General features: G+C 49.3%; 1 protein-coding gene and 1 long non-coding RNA gene across 7 annotated transcripts in view; one reads left to right on the top strand and one right to left on the bottom strand.

Annotated features, from left to right (window-relative positions):
* USP54 (ubiquitin specific peptidase 54) overlaps nucleotides 1-26732 on the top strand; it is a 282921-nt gene that overhangs the window by 54036 nt on the left and 202153 nt on the right. The gene's annotated exons all lie outside the window — the stretch shown is intronic.
* Nucleotides 16719-26732, bottom strand: part of LOC135058033 (uncharacterized) — a 52892-nt gene continuing 42878 nt past the window's right edge. For both annotated transcript variants that reach the window (XR_010244548.1, XR_010244549.1), the window contains 2 exons: nucleotides 17754-18164; nucleotides 16719-17674 (listed from right to left, as the gene is read on the bottom strand). This is a non-coding gene — a long non-coding RNA (uncharacterized LOC135058033). The remainder of the gene's footprint in view (nucleotides 17675-17753; nucleotides 18165-26732) is intronic.

Here is a 26732-nt window from a genome sequence, read left to right as displayed (position 1 = left end):
CAGCCATATCGGCAATGTTCATTCCAGGGTCCTCAACTGGAAAGCAGACTTTCTCAGTCATCAGGAAGTACACGCTGGAGAGTGGAGCCTCCATCCAGAAGTATTTCAACTCCTCTTGGACAAGTAGGGACTTCCAGATGTGGACTTGATGGCATCTCAATACAATCACAAGATTCTGGTCTTCGGAGCGAGGACAAGGGATCCTCAAGCGGCATTCATAGACTCACTGGCAATCCCATGGAGCTTTCAGCTACCATATGTGTTCCCTCCGGTGTCACTCCTGCCCAGAGTACTACGGAAGTTCAAACAAGAAGGAGGAACCCTGCTTCTGATCCCTCCGGTGTGGCCCAGACGGCACTGGTTCTCAGATCCACAGGGTCTCTCGATAGAGCATCCCCTTCTACTTCCACAACGACCAGACCTCCTCGTTCAGGGCCCTTGTGTATACCTGGATTTGGCCCGACTGGCTTTGACGGTGTGGCTCTTGAAGCTTCCGTCTTGAGGGCCAAGGGTTTTTCTGAGGCGGTCATTCATACTATGTTGAAGGCCCGTCAGCTTCTGCTCGGATTTACCATAGGGTCTGGAATTCTTAACTTTGCTTGGTGTGCATCTAACAATCATGACGCTTCCAAGTTTAGTACAGCCAAAGTTTTGGCTTTCCTATAACAGGGCCTGGACTTAGGCCTTCGTCTGGCATCCCCCAAGGTTCACATTTCTGCCTTGTTGGTATGGTTTCAGAGAAAGATTGCTACCGTGCCTGATGTTCATACTTTTTCACTCAGGGGGTGTTACGGATTCAACCTCCTTATGTACCACCTGTGGCCCCTTGGGATTTGTCAGTGGTCCTGGAGGCCTTGCAAGAGTATCCGTTTGAACCTCTTGTGTCTGCAGACCTTAAGTGGCTTTCCCTTAAGGTTTTGTTTTTGCTGGCTGTTGCCTCTGCTAGAAGGGTCTAGGACTTGGGTGCCTTATCCTGTAAGTCCCCCTATCTGATTTTTCACAGTGACCGGGCTGTTCTTAGAACGCGCCCTGGTTATTTGCCTAAGGTGGTGTTTTCCTTCCACCTTAACCAGCAGATTGTGGTTCCGGCCTTTAGATCTCCTGAGTTGTCCTCCAAAGAGCGGTCTTTGGATGTGGTACGGGCTCTCCGTACCTACGTGAAGAGAACTTCCTCCATTAGGAAGTCTGATTCTCTCTTTGTGCTATTTGGATTTTACAAACGTGGCTGGTCTGCTAACAAGCAGACCTTGGTCAGATGGATTAGAATGGTGATTGCACATGCTTATGTACAGGCTGGTCTTCCAGCTCCTGCTGCCATCAAAGCCCATTCTACTCGGTCTGTTGGACCTTCTTGGGCGGCCCGCCGTGGTGCGACCCTTCAACAATTGTGCAAGGCGGCTACGTGGTCCTCAGTGAACACGTTCATAAGGTTCTATGCCTTCGATGCTTCCGCCTCCCAGGATGCTTCCTTTGGACGCCGGGTTCTTGTGCCCGCTACAGTGCGTCCCCTCCCATAAGGAACTGCTTTGGGACATCCCTGATGTTCTTCCTTGTGGAGCCCAGTGTACTCCGCAGCAGAAAACGAGATTTATGATAAGAACTTACCGTTGTTAAATCTCTTATATAATGAATAATGCTGAATACCTGTGCTTCGTTATGGAAAGTCAAGTATAATCACAAAGATTTCATTGTATAGGAAATTGTCGTTTCTGTCTTTATTTTCTGGACAACTGGATATACCTAAAGTTAACTGGTTAGCTTATCACTGATGATCAGTGATTAGACTTATAACAGGACATGCTCCACCCGCCGCTGCCAATCTTTGTAAAGCTGCACCTCCGGATGTGCCTTCCCTGGATTGATGCTGTCAAAAGGCTGGTGCTGAAGAGAATAATCTGCTTCATTCTCAGCCCCGGGTGGTATTCATTATGCCGGCTGTTGGGATCCCGGCGCTCAGTATATCGGCGCCGGAACCCCGACACCCGGCATACAGACAACTATTCTCCCTCTTGGGGGTCCACGACCCCCCTGGAGGGAGAATAAATACACTGTGTCCGCAAGGGGCTCATTTAGGCTCGCCCAGCTGTCTGGATCCTGGCGCCGGTATGCTGGCCGCCGCCATACCATACTACACCCCTCAGCCACGTCCCCGCTCTGAAGCTGCCCTGCTCAGTGCTGTAAATGCTAGGACGACAGGCCAAGCTCCGCCGGCTGTATGTTAAATATGTAATGTTTTCAAGGATAGGCTGACTACTCCTTGCTTGGCTTATCACTCTCTCCTTAGGGCTCCTCCTTTGATGTAAAAAGATAAAGATTTTTGCACAACATAAAACGGCAGTACACACGGGGAGAGATGTGTGCTGAGTTATTTGTCACAGACCGCTCAGCACACATCTCTCCCCCTTTTAGCACAGCGCGATGAGTGCTGAGCGAGGAGTGGGACTCATTTTCCCCAGCGGGTGAAATGAGCAATGTGCTAGATTGTGCCTGCATGCAGGCCAATACAGCACCGGCGATAGTGCCGCACATCGCTTTCGCTGTGGGGCATACAAATGGAGAGATCCGTGCTTAAAATCTAAGCAATCTAGTCAGATTGCTTAGATTTTAAGCACGGATCTCTTTGTGTGTACCCCCCTTTAAGGTCACTGGAAGAGCTGTCTGTACCCTTTACACAGCAGATAAGCAGTTGCTGACTATCAAGCTCTCCTTTAATGCATTTGAGAGTCAAAATATCTATCTCTTCTTTCCTCCTATTGCTCTCTGAGAGGTTTGGCAATGTTTAGTTCTAGTGACGGGTTAACCTCTAATAATTGAGACACTATCCTCTCCTGACAGGAAATAGGTTGGTTAAGTACTTATATCTAAAATCTATAAATATAAAAGACAAATACCACTGACTCATCACAAAATCTCCTGAACCACAAGGCTGCACTTCCTTGCCAGTGGCAGTTGCAGAGCAGTCCATTATTCAAATAGGGGAGCCACACCCAGTGATGTTTGACAGTCTTTAGGGGTAGTAGTTGATGTAACTCCCCTATTTGAATAATGGATTGCTTTGCAGCGGCCACGAAGTCCATTGTGTGCTCTTCCCTCCGCGACTTGGTATTGCTGGCACCATGAATTCTTTATAACACTTGCTGGGTGGGTTGTCTTAACTCTTTCTCTGTGAGGGCTGTCTATCTATCTTAGCCTTGTAGTGATAGGGCTACTGCTTATTTTCTCTAATGTTCTAGTGGATTCTGGGGTTCTGTACTTTAGTACCATGGGGTATAGATCGGGTCCACTGGAGCCTAGCACTTTGAAAACCTTTAGTGTGTGTTATGCCCCTCCTACCAGACTCCGTTTTAGAAAATGTGCCCAAGGAGCCGGGTGCATTTCTCTGGAGCTCCAGAGCGTTTCCTTTATTTTTATTTTATTTCTCTTACGTCCTAGAGGATGCTGGGGACTCCGTAAGGACCATGGGGTATAGACGGGCTCCGCAGGAGACATGGGCACCTAAAAGAACTTTCTAGTATGGTGTGCACTGGCTCCTCCCTCTATGCCCCTCCTCCAGACCTCAGTTAGATCTTGTGCCCAGAGGAGATGGGGTGCATTACAGGGAGCTCTCCTGAGTTTTCTGTAAAAATAATTTTGTCTCACCCTGGGGTTTGTCCCAGAGCCGCGCCGCCATCCTCCTCACAGATGCCGGAAAAAAGAAGCCGGGTGAGTATGTCAGACATAAGAAGACATCAGGCGGCAGAAGACTTCAGATCGTCATGAGGTAAGCGCACAGCTGGAAGCTGCGCGCCATTGCTCCCACACTTACACACACACACACACACACACACACACATGGCACTGATGGGTGCAGGGCGCAGGGGGGGCGCCCTGGGCAGCAATAAACCTCATTTCTCTGACGTCCTAGTGGATGCTGGGAACTCCGTAAGGACCATGGGGAACAGACGGCTCCGCAGGAGACTGGGCACATCTAAAGAAAGATTTAGGACTATCTGGTGTGCACTGGCTCCTCCCCCTATGACCCTCCTCCAAGCCTCAGTTAGATTTCTGTGCCCGGCTGAGCTGGATGCACACTAGGGGCTCTCCTGAGCTCCTAGGAAGAAAGTATATGTTAGGGATCTCCTGATAAAGGCGAGCTCCAAGGAACAGTTGGTAAGGGGGTAGCACTTTCTCGGGAAGTGCTGCAACAGCAGGGCTGGATTCTCAATTCCAAAGTCACAGCTGGTCCCGACGACACGTCTTCTGTTCCTGGGAATGATTCTGGAAACAGACCAGAAAAAAAAGTGTTTCTTCCAATGGAAAAAGCAGAGGAGTTGTCATCTCTAGTCAGAAACCTCCTAAGACCGGGACAGGTGTCGGTACATCAATGCACACGAGTCCTGGAAAAAATGGTAGCTTCGTACGAAGCAATTCCATTAGGAAAGTTCCACGCAAGGAATTTCCAGTGGGACCGGTTGGACAAATGGTCCGGGTCCCATCTCCAGATACAGCAGCGGATAACCCGGTCGGCAAGAACCAGGGTGTCGCTGCGGTGGTGGCTGCAGAGGGCTCATCTACAAGAGAGCCGCAGATTCGGAATACAGTACTGGGTCCTGGTGACCATGGATGCCAGCCTTCGGGGCTGGGGTGCAGTCACACAGGGAGTGAAATTCCAAGGACTGTGGTCCAAACAGAAGATTTCAATTCACATAAATTTTCTGGAGCTAAGAGCCATTTACAAGGCCCTAACCCAAACAAGGCCCCTGCTTCAAAACCAGCCGTACTGATCCAATCAGACAACATCACGGTGCTCGCCCATGTAAACAGGCAGGGCGGCACAAGAAGCAGGAGGGCAATGGCAGAAGCCACAAGGATTCCCCGTTGGGCGGAAAATCATGTGGTAGCACTGGCAGCAGTGTTCATTCCGGGAGTGGACAACTGGGAAGCAGCCTTCCGCAGCAGACTCCACCCGGGAGAATAGGGACTTCATCCGGAAGTCTTCCATATGCTGGTAAACCGTTGGAAAAGACCACAGGTGGACATGATGGCGTCCCGCCTCAATAAAAAGATATTGCGCCAGGTCAAGAGAACCTCAGGCGATCGCTGTGGACGCTCTAGTGACACCACGGGTGTACCAGTCGGTTTAGGTGTTCCCTCCTCTCCCTCTCATACCCAAGGTTCTGAGGATAATAAGAAAAAGAGGAGTAAGAACTATACTCATTGTTCCGGATTGGCCAAGAAGGGCTTGGTACCAGGAACTTCAAGAGATGATCTCAGAGGACCCATGGCCTCTGCCACTCAGACAGGATCTGCGGCAGCAGGGGCCCTGTCTGTTAAAAGACTTACCGCGGCTGCGTTGACGGCATGGCGGTTGAACGCCGGATCCTGAGTGAAAAAGGCATTCCGGAGGAAGTCATTCTAATCCTGATCAAAGCCAGGAAGGATGTCAGCCTGAAGTTCAGACGTTGTAAGGGAGTGCTGCATATTCATCCCCTTTTTGTGCCCCAGTGGCACCTTGGGATCCCAATGTGGTTTCGGAGTTCCTGGAATCACATTGTTTTGAGCCACTTAAAACCGTGGATTTAAAATATCTCGCATGAAAAGTGGTCATGTGTTGGCTCTGGCTTCGGCCAGGCATGTGTCAGAATTGGCGGCTTTGTCATGAAAAAGCCCTTACCTGACTTTCCATATGGATAGGGCAGAGTTGAGGTCTCGTCCTCACTTTCTCCCGAAGGTGGTATCAGTCTTTCACTTGAACCAACCTGTTGTGGTGCCTGCGGCTACTAGGGACTTGGAGGATTCCAAGTTACTGGACGTAGTCAGGGCCCTGAAAATTTATATTTCCAGGACGGCTGGAGTCCGGAAAACTGACTCGCTGTTTATCCTGGATGCACCCAACAAGCTGGGTGCTCCTGCTTCTAAGCAGACTAAACGCGCTGGATTTGTAGAACTATTCAGCTTGCGCATTCTGCGGTGGACTACCGCAGCCTAAATCTGTAAAAGCCCATTCCACAAGGAAGGTGGGCTCATCTCTTGGGCAGCTGCCCGAGGGGTCTCGGCTTTACAACTTGGCCGAGCTGCTTCTTGGTCAGGGGCAAACACGTTTGCAAAATTCTAAAAAAATTAATACCCTGGCTGTGGAGGACCTTGAGTTCTCTCATTCGGTGCTGCAGAGTCATCCGCACTCTCCCGCCCGTTTGGGAGCTTTGGTATAATCCCCATGGTCCTTACGGAGTTCCCAGCATCCACTAGGACGTCAGAGAAAATAAGATTTTACTCACCGGTAAATCTATTTCTCGTAGTCCGTAGTGGATGCTGGGCGCCCATCCCAAGTGCGGATTGTCTGCAATACTGGGTTGTTATGGCAAGCCATCTGTTCAGAGGCTCCATTTGTTATCATACTGTTAACCGGGGTTCCTATCACGAGTTATATGGTGTGATTGGTGTGGCTGGTATGAGTCTTACCCGGGATTCAAAATCCTTCCTTATTGTGTCAGCTCTTCCGGGCACAGTGTCCTAACTGAGGCTTGGAGGAGGGTCATAGGGGGAGGAGCCAGTGCACACCAGATAGTCCTAAATCTTTCTTTAGATGTGCCCAGTCTCCTGCGGAGCCGTCTGTTCCCCATGGTCCTTACGGAGTTCCCAGCATCCACTACGGACTACGAGAAATAGATTTACCGGTGAGTAAAATCTTATTTTTAGGCAAGAAAGTATGTAGTTAGGCTGCGGAGGCAGTAAACTACGGATCCCCGCCATTTTTTTTCTAATTTATGAGCGGGACTGAAGCCTGCCGCGTGAGAGGGCGGAGCTTGATTCCCTCAGCACTAACCAGCGCCATTTTCCCCGGACTCTCCCCTGCTGAGCATAAGAGGGCTGAAAAAAAGAGAGGGGGGCACATAATTAAGGCGCAGTGAGTGGGGAAATATATATATATATATATATATATATATATATATATATATAAATATATATATATATATATATATATATATATACACATATATATATACACATATATATATATATATATACATATATATATATATATATATATATATATATATATATATATATATATATATGCGCGCTATCTGGGTTTTTTTTTTTCCTGGGTCAGTTGGCGCTGGTGTGTGCTGGCATACTCTCTCTCTGTCTCTCCAAAGTGCCTTCTTTAGGGAATTGTCCCCTTATAGTTATATCCCAGTCTGTGTGGGGTGTCGGTACGTGTGTCGGCATGTCTGAAACGGAAGGCTTATCCAAAGAGGAGGTGGAACAGATGAGTGGTGTGTCTCAGTCGGCGGTGCCGACTCAGGATTGGATGGATATGTGGCATATGTTAAATGCTAGTGTAGCTTCACTGCATAAAAGACTGGACAAAGCAGAGTCCAGTACGTCGGCAGGTAATCAATCAATCTACGGATTATACCGACTCACAGGACCCGTCGGGGTCTCAGAAACGTCCCTTCTCACAAATAAGGGACACAGATACCGACACGGACTCTGATTTCCAGTGTCGACTATGATGAAGCAAGATTGCACCCCAGGGTGACAAAAGTATTCAGTGCATGATTATTGCAATAAAAGAGGTGTTACATATCACTGATGAGCCCTCTGTGCCCGACACGGGGATACACATGTTTAAGGGAAAGAAACAAGTTATGAACTTTCCTCCTTCCCATGAAATTAATGAGTTATGTGAAAAAGCATGGGAAACTCCAGATAAGAAACTGCAGATTCCCAAAAGGGTTCTTATGGCGTACCCTTTCCCTACACAGGACAGGGTACGTTGGGAATCCTCTCCCACAGTGGACAAAGCCTCAACACGCCTTTCCAAGAAGGTGGCGCTACCGTCCCCTGACACAGCGGCCCTCAAGGATCCTGCGGACCGCAGGCAAGAGACTACACTAAAGTCTATCTACACTCATACTGGTACTTTGCTTAGACCGGCAATTGCGTCGGCATGAGTATGTAGTGCAGTAACAGCTTGGACGGATACACTGTCAGCTGACCTTGATACCCTAGATAGGGATACAATTTTGTTAACATTAGCTCATATTAAGGACGCAGTCTTATATATGAGGGACCCTCAAAGAGACATTGGTTTACTGGGTTCAAGAGCCAATGCTATGGCTATTTCGGCATGAAGAGCCTTATGGATCCGCCAATGGACGGGGGATGCAGACTCAAAAAGGCATATGGAGGTTTTACCTTACAAAGGTGATGTATTATTTGGGGACGGCCTCGCGGACCTGATCTCTACAGCTACCGCGGGTAAGTTGACCTTTTTTACCTTTTGTTCCCCAACAGCAAAAGAAACCCCCACAATATCAGATGCAGTCCTTTCGGTCGCATAGATCCAGAAGAGGTCGGGGCTCCTCTTTCCTCGCCAGAGGTAAGGGTAGAGGCAAGAGGACACCTGCTGCGGCTGGTTCCCAAGAGCAGAAGTCCTCCCCGGCTTCCACTAAGTCTACCGCATGACACTGGGGCTCCCCTGCGGGAGTCCGCACAGGTGGGGGCACGCCTTCGACTATTCAGCCAAGTCTGGGTTCAGTCAGACGTGGACCCTTGGGTGATAGAAATAGTCTCCCAGGGCTACAAGCTGGAATTCGAAGAGGTGCCCCCACGCCGATTTTTCAAGTCGGCCTTACCAGCTTCTACCCCAGAGCGGGAAGTAGTGCTAGCTGCAATTCAAATGCTGTGTCAACAGCGAGTGATTATCAGGGTTCCCCTGAGCCAACAGGGAAAAGGGTATTATTCAACCCTATTTGTGGTTCCGAAGCCGGATGGTTCGGTAAGGCCCATTTTAAACCTAAAATCCCTGAACCTGTACCTGGAAAGATTCAAATTCAAGATGGAATCGCTCCGAGCGGTGATAGCCTGCCTGGAAGGGGGGGATTTTATGGTATCACTGGACATAAAGGATGCTTACCTTCATGTCCCCATATATCCCTCTCATCAGGAGTACCTGAGATTCGCGGTACAGGATTGTCATTATCAGTTTCAGACGTTGCCGTTTGGGCTGTCCACGGCCCCGAGGATTTTCACCAAGATAATGGCGGAAATGATGGTGATCCTGCGCAAGCGAGGAGTCACAATTATCCCATACTTGGACGATCTCCTGATAAAAGCGAGATCAAGAGAGCAATTACTGGAGAACGTGTCACTCTCTCAGAGAGTGCTTCAACAACATGGGTGGATTCTCAATCTACCAAAGTCACAGTTGGTTCCGACAACGTTTGACGGCATGGCGGTTGAACGCCGGATCCTAGCGGAGAAGGGTATTCCGGAGGAGGTCATACCTACTCTAATAAAGGCTAGGAAGGAGGTGACGTCAAAACATTATCACCGTATCTGGCGGAAATATGTCTCTTGGTGTGAAACCAAGAATGCTCCTACGGAAGATTTCCATCTGGGTCGTTTTCTCCACTTCCTACAGATAGGAGTGGATATGGGCCTAAAGTTAGGCTCTGTTAAAGTACAGATTTTGGCTTTGTCAATATTCTTTCAGAAGGAATTGGCTTTTCTTCCAGAAGTCCAGACTTTTGTAAAAGGAGTACTGCACATCCAGCCTCCTTTTGTGCCCCCAGTGGCACCATGGGACCTGAACGTGGTGTTGCAGTTCCTTAAATCACACTGGTTTGAACCCCTTAAAACGGTGGAGTTAAAATTTCTCACCTGGAAGGTGGTCATGTTGTTAGCCTTGGCATCTGCGAGGCTTGTGTCAGAATTGGCGGCCTTGTCTTACAAGAGCCCTTACTTGATTTTTCATGTGGATAGAGCGGAATTGAGGACTCGTCCTCAATTTTTACCCAAGGTGGTGTCTTCATTTCATATGAACCAACCTATAGTGGTGCCTGTGGCTACGAGTGACTTGGAGGATTCCATGTCCCTGGATGTAGTCAGGGCCTTAAAAATGTATGTAGCCAGGACGGCTAGAATTAGGAAAACAGATGCATTGTTTGTCCTGTATGCTGCCAACAAGATTGGCGCGCCTGCTTCGAAGCAGACTATTGCTCGCTGGATCTGTAACACGATTCAGCAGGCTTATGTTACGGCTGGATTGCCGTTACCGCATTCAGTAAAGGCCCATTCCACTAGGAAGGTGGGCTCTGCTTGGGCGGCTGCCCGGGGCGTCTCGGCATTACAGCTTTGCTGAGCAGCAACTTGGTCGGGGTCAAACACTTTTGCTAAATTCTACAAGTTTGATACCCTGGCTGATGAGGACCTAGCATTTGCTCAGTCGGTACTGCAGAGTCATCCGCACTCTCCCGCCCGATTGGGAGCTTTGGTATAAACCCCATGGTTCTTACGGAGTCCCCAGCATCCTCTAGGACGTAAGAGAAAATAAGATTTTAAACCTACCGGTAAATCTTTTTCTCCTAGTCCGTAGAGGATGCTGGGCGCCCGTCCCAGTGCGGAAAATCTGCAAGACTTGTATATAGTTATTGCTTACATAAGGGTTATGTTACAGTTAGAATCGGTCTTGGACCGATACTGTTGTTTGTTCATACTGTTAACTCGTTAGGTGTATTCCAGGTTATATGGTATGATTGGTGTGGGCTGGTATGAATCTTGCCCTTAGATTAACAAAATCCTTTCCTCGTATTGTCCATCTCCTCTGTGCACAGTTCTCTAACTGCGGTCTGGAGGAGGGGCATAGAGGGAGGAGCCAGTGCACACCATACTAGCAAGTTCTTTTAGGTGCCCATGTCTCCTGCGGAGCCCGTCTATACCCCATGGTCCTTACGGAGTCCCCAGCATCCTCTACGGACTAGGAGAAAAAGATTTACCGGTAGGTTTAAAATCTTATTTTTTGTTATTTTCAGGTAGTACCTGCTTCGTGGGACTTAGAGTGGGGACCGAACCAACCGCCTGAGGGTTAATGGTTCGTAATCCCAGCTGACAAGACACTGAGCTCCTGAGGTACTGATCACACATCGTTAGTATGCAGACCAGCAGCTATCCGCCACCATCTAACAGATGCCAAAGTTTCAAGGTTCAGTAAGTGTTACACCGGGGTCCCGGTTAGTGGGTCCCTCGTGTGAACAATGTTCCTTATCCCCACAGAGACACAGTTCACAGGCACCTGACTGGCTGGATAGTTTTAAAAGCATGATTCAGATTGTAAATTCAGAATTAGCTACAGCTAAAAAAAGAGTCAGGTGTTCAAACACTATTGATTGTGTGGCCAAAGCAGCAGATACCAGAAAGGCTTCTCAGCCCCCTCTAGTGATTTCACATAAACGCTCACTGCCTCGGGTGCTCCACTCTGATTCTGATCCTGATTAGCCTGATGTGGATGATGATGATGATATGGATGACAGCTTTCTGTCCCCTGGGGTGGAAGCTCTCATATTTGCTGTAAGAGATCCTTTACATACCGGATCAGGAGGCGGAACCAGATGAGGAGTTGTACTTTAACGTTAGACCAAAGACCTCAGCAACTTTTCCTGTGTTTAAAGAATTAAACTCCCTGTCCAGGGAGGTTTGTTAAACCCTGATAAAAAATTTTAAATTCCTCAGAACTACTTTTTCCCTTCCAGCTGAGGACAGAAAGGTAGGTGAACCCCTCCCTGTCAGTCGATACGTCTGTATCCAGACTGTCTAAGAAATTGGTGCTTCCTGTACGAGGGGCAATATCCCTTAAAGAGACAGCTGACCATAAAATTGAGACCACACTCAAGGCAATTTATATGGCAGCGGGTGCCGCACATCGCCCCACAGATGTTTGTGGGTGGATTTCAAGGGTGGTAGTCAAGTGATCTGATACTGTTATTGGCGGTTTAGACTCTCTGCCCGGAATGAGGCCATTACTATGCTGCAAATCTTATGAGGGAGGCTATTAAGGAGTTGTGTAAGATAAATAGCCGCACTTCTGCAATGGCTGTTTCGGCGCGCAGAGCTCTGTGGTTACGTCAGTGGTCGGCAGACGCTGATTCCAAAAAGTGTGTGGAAAATCTTCCCTTTACATGTGATGCCCTGTTTGGATCCAAATTAAATAAATGGATATCCCAAGCAACGGTGGGTAAGTCTACCTATCTGCCGTCGGCTGTGCCACCCGCTAGATGTTCTTACACAGGACCCCCCTTGCAGTCCTTTCGTGTGGCAAAGTTCAGAGGCAGGGGCCGAGGGGTCTCCACCACTTCCAGAGGATCTCGTGCTAAGTCCCATAAGCCTGCCACTGCTGTCTCCCTGGACCAGACCACCGGATCCCCTGCCGCTAAGCCTTCCACGTGACGGTTGGCCCAGCAGAAAGGCGGCTTTCAGGTAGGTGCTCGCCATCAACACTTCGCTCACGTGTCGGCGGAGTCCTGCCGTGATCCTTGGGTGTGGGACCTCATTTCCCAAGGATACCGGCTGGAATTTCAAACACTCCCTCCTCACAGATTTTTCAAGTCGGGCTTACCAGCTTTACCCGCAGCAAGAGTTTCCTTGCAAGAGGCTATTCAAAAACTTTTGCGAACAGGGATGGTGGTTCCAGTACCTCCTCCGTTACGCAACAGGGGTTTTTACTCGTCTTTTTGTCGTTCCCAAACCAGACTGTTCGGTACGCCCCATCTTAAACCTGAAGTCTCTAAACCCGTATCTGTGGGTGTTCAAGATGGAATCCCTGCAGGCGGTGGTGTCTGCTCTGGAGGAGGGGGAGTTCCTGGGGCATCTGGATGTTAAGGATGCTTACCTAAACATTCCCATGTGCCCCCCCCTATCAGATTTACCTCAGGTTCGCCATATTGGACGACCATTTCCAGTTTCAGGCCTTACCCTTCGACATTTCCACAGCTCTGAGGGTCTTCACCAAAGTCATGGCGGAGATGATGCTGCAACTGCGCAGGATGGGTGTCAACATAGTCCCCTACTTGAACGATCTCTTAATAAATGCTGTGTCCAGGGAGCGTCTGTTGCACAGCATCGATCTGACTTCTCGTCTACTTACGGATCATGGGTGTATCCTAAGTTTTCAGAAATCTCGCCTGGATCCGATCCAACGTCTTCAGTTCCTGGGAATGATACTGGATACAGTGTCTCAAAAGGTGTTTCTCCCGATGGACAAGGCCTGGTTCGCTCGATGCTTGGTCCTCGCAAGGTATCCATACATCTTTGCATCAGGTTACTGTTCAAGATGGTGACTGCTTACGAGGCAATCCAATACGGAAGATTTCATGCCTGACCATTTCAGCTGGATCTGCTGGACAAATTGTCGGGGTCTCACCATCACATGCATGAGGAAGTGACCTTATTTCCGAGAGCCCGGATTTCTCTGTTATGGTGGATACAGGTTCCTCACCTGTTGTAAAGGCAGTAGTTTCAATATCCACTTGTGGATTCTACTGACAACTGATGCCAGCCTTCGGGGTTGGGGGGCTGTGACTCAAGGGGCCCAGTTCCAGGGGATATGGTCGAGACAGGAATATGCTCTACCAATAACATCCTGGAACTCAATGCAATCTACAATGCTCTTCTGCAGGCTTCTCATCTCCTGAGGGATCGGGCGATCCAGGTTCAATCGGACAACGCCATGGCGCTGACGTACATTAACTGACAAGGGGGATCAAGAAGCAGAGCAGCGATGCGAGAAGTGTAAAAAAATCCTCCTCTGGGCAGAGGCCAATGCAAGGGCCATCTCAGCCATATTCATTTCAGGAGTGGACAACTGGGAAGCGGACTTCCTCAGCAGACACGACCTCCATCCGGGGGAATGGGGTCTACATCCCTAGGTGTTTCAACAATTAATTCACTGGTGGGGCTGTCCGCAGATAGACCTGATGGCTTCTCGTCTCAACAAGAAGCTATGCCACTACTGTTTCAGAATGAGGGATCCCCAGGCTGTAGCAGTAAATGCGCTGACAACTTCTTGGCCGTACCAGTTTGTATATCTGTTCCTTCCTCTACCGCTCATCCCAAGAGTTCTCAAAAGACTAAGAAGGGAAAGCGTTCTAGTAATTCTAATTGCCCCGGATTGGCCTAGGCGTGGTACTCTGACCTCCCAACCATGGGTCTGGAGGATCCCTGGCTTCTACCGCTCCAAAAGGGTCTTATTCAACAAGGTCTGTTCGTCTATCCAGACTTACAGCGGCTACGTTTGACGGCTTGGAAGTTGAGAGGGAGATTCTAGCAAGAAAAGGTCTTCCCTCCCGGGTTATTTCCACAATAATCCAAGCAAGGAAGATGGTGACGTCCAAACATTATCATCGTATCTGGAAGAAGTGTGTTTCCTGGTATGAAAGTAGAAAGGTGTCTCCCATGGAGTTTAGAATCTGTCGTTTTCTACTTTTCCTGCAAGCGGGAGTGGATCTGGGCCTACGTTTAGGCTCTATCAAAGTACAGATTTCTGCACTTTCTAGCAACTCGCCTTATTGCCAGAAGTACAAACCTTCCTTAAAAGTGTTCTTCATATACAACCTCCCTTTGTACCTCCCACGGCTCCGTGGGATCTCAATGCGGTTCTATCCTTTCTTCAATTGTACTGGTTTGAACCCGTACATAGGGTGGAGTTTAAATTTCTCACCTGGAAGACGGTGATGTTATTGGCATTGGTGTCTGCCAGATGTGTCTCTGAATTGGGGGCCTTATCCTGTAAGAACCCTTATTTGATTTTCATGAAGACAGGGCAGTACTTAGGACCCGTCCTCAATTTTTACCTCAAGTGGTGTCAGCTTTTCATGTAAATCAGCCTCTTGTGGTTCCAGTGTTGTCTGACGTTTCCGTTGGTCCTGAGTCCTTGGATGTTGTCAGGGCTCTGAGGATTTATGTCAAAAGGACGGCCCATCATCGGAAATCTGACTCTGTTTGTCCTTTTATGACGCCTCCAAGATTGGTCAGCCGGCTTCTAAAACTATTGCTTGCTGGCTCCGGTTGACTATTCAGCAAGCCTATACTTCAGCGGCTCTGCCTTTGCCGACGTCTATTCAGGCCCACTCAACGAGGTCTGTGGGTTCTTCCTGGCTGGCTGCCCGAGGTGTCTCGGCCGAAGGGTGTGTACACACGGTGAGATCCTTGCTATGTCCTATTTTTTCTTGAGATTTCCCTTGAACTCCCCGGAGGCCAGATAGGACAGATTTTGACTAACTTTTCTTGAGATCTGTGTTTGTGTGCTTAAGATTTTGGCTTATGTGAGATTTTGGCTTATGTGAGATTTCGGCTTATGTGAGATTTTGACTATCTCATTATAATAGTGGGATGGCATTACAGGGTTGGGGGGAGTGTCTTTTTCGACTGTCAGCCATTTTTAAAACAGTGCATTTCTGCTCTGTGGCTGATTTTTGTTGCCATTTTTTTCCAGTGAACCTATGGATTCTACATGGACAAGAGGACCGAGGGGCTGCGTGGGACACTAGGTAAGTATGTGCGAGTGTGTTGGTGTGTGTGTCAATAAACTTTTACCTTCACGGTGTGTGTGTTTTGTCTTTCTTGGGGTATTTCTTTTGTTGTGGAACTATAGGTACCAGCAGGCCTTTTAATTCTCTGCATGCTGGTACTTGTGGTTCTCCAAGTACCAGCATGTGGGGAGGCTTGCTGGGACTTGTAGTTCCACAGCAAAAGGCAATATTCTTTTTTGACACAATTTTGACTATCAGCCCGGCACCCACCGCCCAGGGGTGCTGGGGACAGCCTCGGGCTTCACCTCTGGCCCTTGGGTGCCTGGAGGTGGGGGGGCCCTTTATTTAATGGGTCCCCAACCCCCCAGGGAACCCCGGCCAGGGGTGACTAGTTGGGGGTGTGTGATGCTGCGGCCGCAGGGACCTGTATAAAAGTGTCCCCCGACTGCGGCATCACCTCCCTGGCTAGTGGAGCCCGGTGCTGGTTTCAAAAATATGGGGGACCCCTACTCTTTGTCCCCCATATTTTTGGAACCAGGACCGGACCAAGAGCCCGGTGCTGGTTGCTTAAATATGGGGGACCCCTACTCCATTTTTCCCTCATATTTTTGAAACCAGGACCGGCTCAAAGAGCCTGAGGCTGGTTATGTTTTTTGGGGGGACCTGCACATAATTTTTTTTTTTAACACTTAACATTTTTACACAGAAGCATGCACAGATCTTACTGGTCTGTGTATGCTTCTGAGTAAGGGGGTCATTCTGACCTGATTGCTTGCTGCAGTTCTCAGCGATCAGGTCAGAAGTACGCAGAATGGCCGACAGCTGTCGTGGCCTTGAGATCACCTCTGCCTGATTGACAGGCTGAGGCGGGAGGGGGCGGCACGGCGGCGTTTGGCTGCCGTTTTGTGGGCGCGGTCCGCCCAACGCAGCCGTGGCCAGACTGTGCGGGGGGGCAGGCCGCAGCAGCGTGGCGCTGTGACCCGGCCAACGACTAGTAGCTCCCGACTAGCACGCAAAAGTTGTGCTGGCTGGGAGTTACTACTGAAGTGCAAAAGCATTGCAGCTGTATGATGCTTTTGCACTTATGTGGGCCTGACATGCGGGGCAGACTAGCCCTGTGCATGGCGGCCCCCTGCATGTCAGTGTGCCTGATCGTAGACCTGCAAAATTATGCAGGGCTACGATCAGGTCTGAATTAGTCTCTAATAAAACATGACCCCAAAAAAACGTAAAAAATATGTGGTTTTCGGCAGTATCCCCCCCCACCCCCACCTCAGCAACACTCAACTCCCATCCACCCCCCCCCCCCCAAAAAAAAAAAACAAAACACCACCCCCCCACCTAAAAATGCTACAGGGCGTTTTTACTACCTGCCGATAACACAATATAAGCCCCTTTACATTTTTTAAAAAATACACCACACAGTTTGTTTTTTCGTAAACTTTATAAAAATATTAAATGCCAACGCCAACTCTGGCCAGGATTCATAAGCTGTACCATGAGAACGAGTGCCTTTGGACAGGGACTATGCCAACAGAACAGGAAACGGGCAAATCTGAGTACAGTAGAGGTAAACAGTGCAATTTTGCCTTGGGTGAAGAACATCATCAAATTTCCAAACAGTCTTGAAGGAACACAAGAAGTGCAGTCTTCACAACGATCCGTAGTCCGGGACAGTGAGGACACAAAACCGACGCTGCAGTACTAATGACCTCAATACAGTTCACTTTGAGCAAGAGCGTAGGATAAGGTCACCAGCAGATTTTTCAAACAAAACTAAAAAACAGGGTCCAAAAAACTAATTATAAATGAAAAAAGCGTGGGTCGCCAAGCACAGAGGACTGTGTACTCTGCATGTCAGAGTACATGCCACTGGACGAGGTGCTAGATTGGGGGGAGGGGCTGGGCTGTGTGGCTCCCGACGGAAAAAAATACGGTTGCTGAGGGGGGTTTACCGGCGCATGCTCCATGGGGGGGTTGTTTGGGAAGGGGGGACGGGACAAATTTGGGTGATACCTAGGGTCAGTTGGCACTATCTCACACGCCGACATTAGTGTTTGGCGCCTGCCGCGTGAGACAGTCTCATTGACTAACCGTTGGACGATGAATTTTTGATCATCCGTCATCGGGCGCATTTCCGATGCAATAAAATTGCCAAATTGTTGTTCGGCATCCGGGGGCCTATGCAAAACCTCCTCAGCGCGTTGAAAAAACTGCTGGGAGCCAGAGGGGGTGCTATAGGGTGAAGAAGTGGTCCTCCTTGCCGTGCGCCTCGGTCTTCCTGGGCGCGCCTGTGGGGGTGCCACCGGCTCCGCTACCGGCTCCTCCACTTCTGCCCCTTGGCCTGTGGTAGGCTCCACCTCCAGCTCCGGGGTAGCATCCTGCAATATAAGAAAATCAAAAATTAGGTCTATGTCAAAATTGGTGGGTGGCATATGAAACAAATGTGTGTGTACTTACCAGATCCAGACTCTCCTGGGCCTCCTCTTCGACAAGAACTGGAGACTCTGGATCTAGAGCGTCCCGTGACCTTACCCGCGCCTCTTGCTCTATAATGAACTGAATTTGGTCATAGTACCACAGCGTCGGTTTATAGACCTCATCAGTCCCGGCTCCGGATCGCTGTGAATCTTGCACCTTCTTGCGTTCCTTCACGAACACTGTTCGGAAATTTGAAATTTTTTTTCTTCACCCAATTGACATCAACATCAGAGTTTTTGCCTCTACTGTACTCAATAAGCTGCTGATATGCCCGATTCCGCTTGATTCTGTTGGCATAGTCCGGGCTTCTGACACGCCACAGGCACTCGTTCTGACGGTACAGATCAATGAATCCTGACCAGAATTGGCGGTACTCCTCAGATGACATTGCTGGTTGAAAATAAAATAACACAATTAGCCGACAAAATACAACCGTCACATACAAAAAGTCTAAAAATACTATCTATCTATCTATCTATCGATCTATATATCTATCTATATCTGTCTATCTCTATATATATATATATATATATATATATATATATATATATATATATATATATATATATATATCTCTATATATATATCTATCTCTCTCTCTCTCTATATATATATATATATATATAATCTATCTACCCCAAAAATGCATCCCTTAATGTGTCGCCAGCATCCCCCCCGGCAAGGGGGCGTGTCCTCATTATTTAAATGTGCTGGCCTCATTTTAATGGGCGTACCTCAAACCCCAGTATTTGACCGTGTACCAACAGATCACGCCCACCATAGGGAAATAAAAATTCAACCATCTTAAGCCCCACACTTATGCCCCCTGCACCATATTATGCCACACTCCGCAATGCCCTTGATACATTAAATCCCCACATTATGGCAGGCAAGAGTCCACATTTTATACATTACTGCAGGCAAGTGTCCCCCTTTTTACACATTATGGCAGGCACGTGTCCCCATTTTATACATCAGGGCAGAATGCCCATTTTATACATTACTGCAGGCAATTGTCCCCATTTTATACATCACGGCAGGTAAGAGTCCACTTTTTACCAGTGGCGTGCGGTGAGGTCAGTGGCTAGTGAGGCACTACAGCCATAATGTTCACCGAATCCTGCCGATGACCCCTACCGCTGCCGAGCCAATGCTCACTACTGCCTATGAGCCAATGTGCGCCCACCATCAACTCACCCAGCCCTCTGCCACTAATTTGCATCTCCAGGCCTGCCTGCTCATCATACTAGTAATATATTGTACATTTTTATTGAATAAATAATAATTACTGATTGGGAAGGGAGTGGGAGGAGGACATGAATGCAATGTTGTTGTCCAGGGCTTCCATTAACTTAATGGAGAAGGGTCTGAATGTGTTAAAGTAAAAAAAAAAATGCGTGGGGTCCCCCCTCCTAAGTATAACCAGCCTCGGGCTCTTTGAGCCAGTCCTGGTTGTTTAAATACTGGGAAAAAATTGGACAGGGGTTCCCCGTATTTAGACAACCAGCACCGGGCTCTTAGACCGGTCCTGGTTCCAAAAATATGGGGGACAAAAGATGTAGGGGTCCCCCGTATTTTTAAAACCAGCACCGGGCTCCACTAGCCAGGGACATAATGCCACAGCCGGGGGACACATTTATGTAGGTCCCTGCGGCCGTGGCATTACCCCCCAAACTAGTCACCCCTGGCCGGGGTTCCCTGGAGGAGTGGGGACCCCTTAAATCAAGGGGTCACCCCCCCTCCAGGCACCCAAGGACCAGGGGTGAAGCCCGAGGCTGTCCCCCCCCCATCCGTGGGCGGTGGATGGGAGGCTGATAGTCATGTGTTTAAAGAAGAGAATATTGTCTTTTGTTGTGGAACTACAAGGCCCAGCAAGCCTCCCCCGCTTGCTGGTACTTGGAGAACCTCAAGTACCAGCATGCAGGGAAATAACGGGGTCGCTGGTACCTGTAGGTCTACAACAAAAAAAATACCCAAATAAAAACACAACTCACACACCGTGACAGTAAAAATTTATTAAAACACACTTACACACTCACACATACTTACCTACATCCCACGCCGGTCACGTCCACTTGTCCAGTAGAATCCAATAGGGTACCTGTAAAAATGAGAGACAGATTACTTACCTACATCCCACGCCGGTCACGTCCACTTGTCCAGTAGAATCCAATAGGGTAGGGGTACCTGTAAAAATAAAAATTATACTTAACACATCCACAGGAGAGAGAGAGGGAGAGAGACTAACCTGCTGCTGCTGGGGAGAGCCGCATACACTGCAGGGCCATGCCGCTGCTCCTGTCAGTGGGAGGACGGAGCCGGCGGAGGAGGGGGGAGAGCCGCATGTGGGAGAGCCCCCCCAGTGCCAGATACATTGCCCCACAGTCCCAGATACATTGCTCCCCTAGTGCCAGATACATTGCCCCACAGTGCCAGATACGGTGCCCCCCCAGTGCCAGATACGGTGCCCCACAGTGCCAGATATGACCCCCAGTGCCAGGTTACATTGCCCCACAGTGCCAGGTTACATTGCCCCACAGGGCCAGATATGCCCCCCCAGTGCCAGTATACATTGCCCACAGTGTCAGATATGCCCCCCCAGTGCCAGGTTACATTGCCCCACAGTGCTAGATATGCCCCCCCAAGTGCCAGTATACATTGCCCCCACAGTGCCAGATACGGTGCCCCCCCCCAGTGCAGATACGGTGCCCCACAGTGCCAGATATGACCCCCAGTGCCAGGTTACATTGCCCCACAGTGCCAGGTTACATTGCCCCACAGTGCCAGATATGCCCCCCCAGTGCCAGTATACATTGCCCACAGTGTCAGATATGCCCCCCGCCAGTGCCAGGTTACATTGCCTCACAGTGCCAGATATGACCCCCCAGTGCCAGGTTACATTGCCCCACAGTGCCAGATATGCCCCCCCCCCCCAGTGCCAGTAAACATTGCCCCACTGTGCCAGAAATGCCCCCCCCAGTGCCAGGTTACATTGCCCTACAGTGCCAGATATGCCCCCCCCAGTGCCAGGTTACATTGCCCCACAGTGCCAGATATGCCCCCCCCCCCCCCCCCCCCCCCCAGTGCCAGTAAACATTGCCCCACAGTGCCAGATATGCCCCCCCAGTGCAGGTTACATTGCCCCACAGTGCTAGATATGCCCCCCCCAGTGCCAGTAAACATTGCCCCACAGTGCCAGATATGCCCCCCCAGTGCAGGTTACATTGCCCCACAGTGCCAGATATGCCCCCCCAGTGCAGGTTACATTTCCCCACTAGTGCCAGATATGCCCCCCCCCCCCCCCCGTGCCAGTAAACATTGCCCCACAGTGCCAGAAATGCCCCCCCCAGTGCCAGGTTACATTGCTCCACACGTGCCAGATATGCCCCCCCAGTGCCAGGTTACATTGCCCTCACCCGTGCCAGATATGCCCTCCCCCCCAGTGCCAGTATACATTGCCCCCACGGTGCCAGATATGTCCCCCCTACGGTGCCAGATATGTCCCCCTACGGTGCCAGATATGTCCCCCTACGGTGCCAGATATGTCCCCCCGCGGTGCCAGATATGTCCCCCTGCGGTGCCAGATATGTCCCCTTATGGTGCCCCCCAGTGCTGCCCCCCAACCCAGCTGCTGATATACTTACGTGTCCTTGGATGGTTTTCTCCTCCACGTGCTGCCGCTGCTGCTGCTCCTTTCTTCCTCCGCGCTGTGAAGAAAATGGACCGGCGGGGAGTGGCCACATGACGCTGATCGGCATCGCAAGCTCATATCGCAAGGTACTAGAAACACTTGCGATATGAACTAGATAGGACACCGATCTAGCAAGGATTGACTTGCCAGCACGGTCTATCTTTTCTTGCGATGCCGACCTGGCGGGGACGCGCATCGGGATCGGATAAGGATCGCAAGGTGACTTTCACCTTGCGATCTGCACTATTTTTTCTTCCGATTCTGACTATATAGTCAGAATCAGAAGAAAAAATCGTACCGTGTGTACACACCTTGACAGTTATGCCAAGCTGCAACTTGGTCGGGATTGAACACATTTGTAAATTTCTATAGATTCGACGCCTTGGTCAATGAACTTCAATTTGGTCAGGCGGTTTTACAGGGGTCTCGGCACTCTCCCACCCGTATGGGAACTTTTGGACTTCCCCATGGTACTAAAGTATAGAACCGCAGTATCCACTAGGACGTTAGAGAAAATAGGAATTTAACACCTACCAGTAATTCCTTTTCTCATAGTCCGTAGTGAATACTGGGTGCCCGCCTCAGTGCTTCAATCCTGCTTACCTGTGTAAGTCTTTCGTTGGCCCGCCATTGTGGTCCCAGTTTGTTGTTGGGATAGCCTTGCTATCTTGGTTTGGCTGGTGTTGCTGTCCTCTGTTCTGGTTAGCGCCCTCCTTTCGGTTATGGTTGTGTGTTGGCTTGGTGCCTCACCGCTGTTGTATTATTCCTTCTCTCGTGGTATGTCTGTCTCCTCGGGCACAGTTTCTTGGTAGGAAGGGCATAGAGGGGAGGAGCCATCACACATACACACACTAAAGGTTTTTAAAGTGCCAGGCTCCAGTGGACCTGATCTATACCCCATGGTACTAAATTACAGAACCCCAGTATCCAGTAAGGACTACGAGAAACGGAAATAACGGTAGGTATTAAATTCCTATTTTTATGTTGTACCTTCTTCCCCATGTTAACATTGGTACGTATTATCAGGAGAATGGACCTCTACTTAGAAAAGAGGATGTACAGTAATTGGTATCCCGACAAGGGTTAGCGACTAGGGGAGGTTTAGGATTAGACTGCGGGTAGAGAGGGTAAAGGTTAGTCTGCAGGTGGGGTTAGCCTATTTACCAAAATATGCCGGTATTCTGACTGATGGGACCTGTACCTAACCCAGCACTGCGATTCAGACTAGGGGTCTATTTACGAAGCCTTGGATGGAGATGAAGTACCATCCAATCAGCTCCTAACTGTCAATTTTCAAACCCAGCCTGTGACATGGCAGTTAGGAGTTGATTAGCTGGCACTTTATCTCTGTCCACTTTATCTCCATCCAGGGCTTAATAAATAGACCCCTTAGTGTACTGGAAGCAGCAAATCAAGAGCGGCACCCCAGACAGGAAAGAAAAACTGCATTGTTTTGAAAGGTGCAGGGTGTTAGAGTGAACACTATAATATAATTCTCAGCAGCCCAGCACTCCACTGAAGTATATAGGTGCTCTCTGGAAACAGGTAGTTTGATGGCAAAGGAGAAAGACTGCAGCACTCTTGAGACTTTAAGCAAAATCATTGTATTATAGCAGCTTAGTGTAAAGAAATGTTTCGGGGCCTATTTGCCCCTTTGTTCCTTTTTCAAGGTGGAATGTTCCACCATAGCAAAGAGAGAGGTCCTGAAACGTTGGTGTACACTATGCTGCTATAATACAATGATTTTGCTTAAAGTCTCAGTGCCACTTACTGTTTCCTAGTTTTATAGTGCATTTGTACTACTTGCTGCAAGAGAATTGTTATATATTTGAATTTTTAGTTTGTTCGTTCGTTGCCACATAACTGTTTCTCTATCGTCCTAGTGGATGCTGGGGTTCCTGAAAGGACCATAGGGAATAGCGGCTCCGCAGGAGACAGGGCACAAAAAGTAAAGCTTTTTCCGATCAGGTGGTGTGCACTGGCTCCTCCCCCTATGACCCTCCTCCAGACTCCAGTTAGATTTTTGTGCCCGGCCGAGAAGGGTGCAATCTAGGTGGCTCTCCTAAAGAGCTGCTTAGAAAAAGTTTAGCTAGGTTTTTTATTTTACAGTGATTCCTGCTGGCAACAGGATCACTGCAGCGAGGGACTGAGGGGAGAAGGAGTCAACTCACCTGCGTGCAGGATGGATTGGCTTCTTGGCTACTGGACATCAAGCTCCAGAGGGACGATCACGGGTACAGCCTGGATGGTCACCGGAGCCACGCCGCCGGCCCCCTTGCAGATGCTGAAGACAGAAGAGGTCCAGAATCGGCGGCTGAAGACTCCTGCAGTCTTCAAAAGGTAGCGCACAGCACTGCAGCTGTGCGCCATTTTCCTCTCAGCACACTTCACACGGCAGTCACTGAGGGTGCAGGGCGCTGGGAGGGGGGCGCCCTGGGAGGCAAAATGATTACCTATAAAGGCTAAAAATACCTCACATATAGCCCTAGAGGCTATATGGAGATATTTAACCCCTGCCTGATTTCTCTAAATAGCGGGAGACGAGCCCGCCAGAAAAGGGGCGGGGCCTATCTCCTCAGCACACGGCGCCATTTCCTCTCACAGTTCCGCTGGTCAGGACGGCTCCCAAGTCTCTCCCCTGCACTGCACTACAGAAACAGGGTAAAACAGAGAGGGGGGGGGCACATTTATGGCGATAATTTGATATAACAAAGCAGCTATAAGGGAGCACTTATTATAAGGCTATCCCTGATATATATATAGCGCTTTTGGTGTGTGCTGGCAAACTCTCCCTCTGTCTCCCCAAAGGGCTAGTGGGTCCTGTCTTCGTTAGGAGCATTCCCTGTGTGTCTGCTGTGTGTCGGTACGTGTGTGTCGACATGTATGAGGACGATATTGGTGTGGAGGCGGAGCAATTGCCAAATATGAGGATGTCACCCCCTAGGGAGTCGACACCGGAATGGATGCCTTTATTTTTGGAACTACGGGATAATGTCAACACGCTAAAGCAGTCGTTTGACGACATGAGGCGGCCGGACAATCAATTAGTGCCTGTCCAGGCGACTCAAACACCGTCAGGGGCTGTGAAACGCCCTTTGCCTCAGTCGGTCGACACAGACCCAGACACAGGCGATGACTCCAGTGGTGACGGTGACGAATCAACCGTATTTTCCAGTAGGGCCACACGTTATATGATTTTGGCAATGAAGGAGGCGTTACATTTAGCTGATACTACAGGTACCACTAAACAGGGTATTATGTGGGGTATGAAAAAACTTCCTATAGTTTTTCCTGAATCAGAAGAATTAAATGACGTGTGTAATGAAGCGTGGGTTGCCCCTGATAAAAAACTGATAATTTCAAAGAAATTATTGGCTTTATACCCTTTCCCGCCAGAGGTTAGGGAGCGCTGGGAAACACCTCCTAGGGTGGACAAGGCGCTAACACGCTTATCTAAACAAGTGGCGTTACCCTCTCCTGAGACGGCCGCACTTAAAGATCCATCAGATAGGAGGATGGAAAATATCCAAAAAAGTATATACACACATGCAGGTGTTATACTACGACCAGCTGTAGCGACTGCCTGGATGGGCAGTGCTGGGGTAGTTTGGTCAGAGTCCCTGATTGAAAATATTGATACCCTGGACAGGGACAATATTTTACTGTCGTTAGAACAAATAAAGGATGCATTTCTTTATATGCGTGATGCACAGAGGGATATCTGCACACTGGCATCACGGGTAAGTGCTATGTCCATTTCGGCCAGAAGAGCTTTATGGACGCGACAGTGGTCAGGTGATGCGGATTCAAAACGGCATATGGAAGTTTTGCCGTATAAAGGGGAGGAGTTATTTGGAGTCGGTCTATCAGATTTGGTGGCCACGGCTACAGCCGGGAAATCCACCTTTCTACCTCAAGTCACTCCCCAACAGAAAAAGGCACCGACTTTTCAACCGCAGCCCTTTCGTTCCTTTAAAAATAAGAGAGCAAAGGGCTATTCATATCTGCCACGAGGCAAAGGTCGAGGGAAGAGACAGCAACACGCAGCTCCTTCCCAGGAACAGAAGCCCTCCCCGGCTTCTACAAAAGCCTCAGCATGACGCTGGGGCTTCTCAAGCGGACTCGGGGATGGTGGGCGGTCGTCTCAAAAATTACAGCGCGCAGTGGGCTCACTCGCAGGTAGATCCCTGGATCCTGCAGATAATATCTCAAGGGTACAGGTTGGAATTAGAGACGGATCCACCTCGCCGTTTCCTGAAGTCTGCTTTACCAACGTCCCCCTCCGAAAGGGAGACGGTTTTGGAAGCCATTCACAAGCTGTACGCTCAGCAGGTGATAGTCAAGGTACCTCTTCTACAACAAGGGAAGGGGTATTATTCCACTCTTTTTGTGGTACCGAAGCCGGATGGCTCGGTAAGGCCTATTCTAAATCTGAAGTCCTTGAACCTGTACATAAAGAAGTTCAAGTTCAAAATGGAGTCACTCAGAGCAGTGATAGCGAACCTGGAAGAGGGGGACTTTATGGTATCCTTGGACATCAAGGATGCGTATCTCCACGTTCCAATTTACCCCTCACACCAGGGGTACCTCAGGTTCGTTGTACAAAACTGTCACTATCAGTTTCAGACGCTGCCGTTCGGATTGTCCACGGCACCTCGGATCTTTACAAAGGTAATGGCCGAGATGATGATTCTTCTTCGAAGAAAAGGCGTATTAATTATCCCATACTTGGACGATCTCCTAATAAGGGCGAGGTCCAGAGAACAGCTAGAGATGGGATTAGCACTGTCTCAAGAAGTGCTAAAACAGCACGGGTGGATTCTAAATATTCCAAAATCCCAGTTAATGCCGACAACTCGTCTGCTGTTCCTAGGGATGATTCTGGACACGGTTCAGAAAAAGGTTTTTCTCCCGGAGGAAAAAGCCAAGGAGTTATCCGAGCTTGTCAGGAACCTCCTAAAACCAGGAAAGGTGTCTGTACATCAATGCACAAGAGTCCTGGGAAAAATGGTGGCTTCTTACGAAGCAATTCCATTCGGCAGATTCCACGCAAGAATTTTCCAAAGGGATCTGTTGGACAAATGGTCAGGGTCGCATCTTCAGATGCACCTACGGATAACCCTGTCTCCAAGGACAAGGGTGTCTCTTCTGTGGTGGTTGCAGAGTCCTCATCTATTGGAGGGCCGCAGATTCGGCATACAGGATTGGATCCTGGTGACCACGGACGCCAGCCTGAGAGGCTGGGGAGCAGTCACACAAGGAAGAAA

Source organism: Pseudophryne corroboree, chromosome 3 (genome assembly GCF_028390025.1).
Source record: "Pseudophryne corroboree isolate aPseCor3 chromosome 3, aPseCor3.hap2, whole genome shotgun sequence".
Classification (NCBI taxonomy): domain Eukaryota; kingdom Metazoa; phylum Chordata; class Amphibia; order Anura; family Myobatrachidae; genus Pseudophryne; species Pseudophryne corroboree.
The sequence above is the reverse complement of the archived record's forward strand: the minus strand, read 5'-3'. Positions and strand labels throughout refer to the sequence as shown.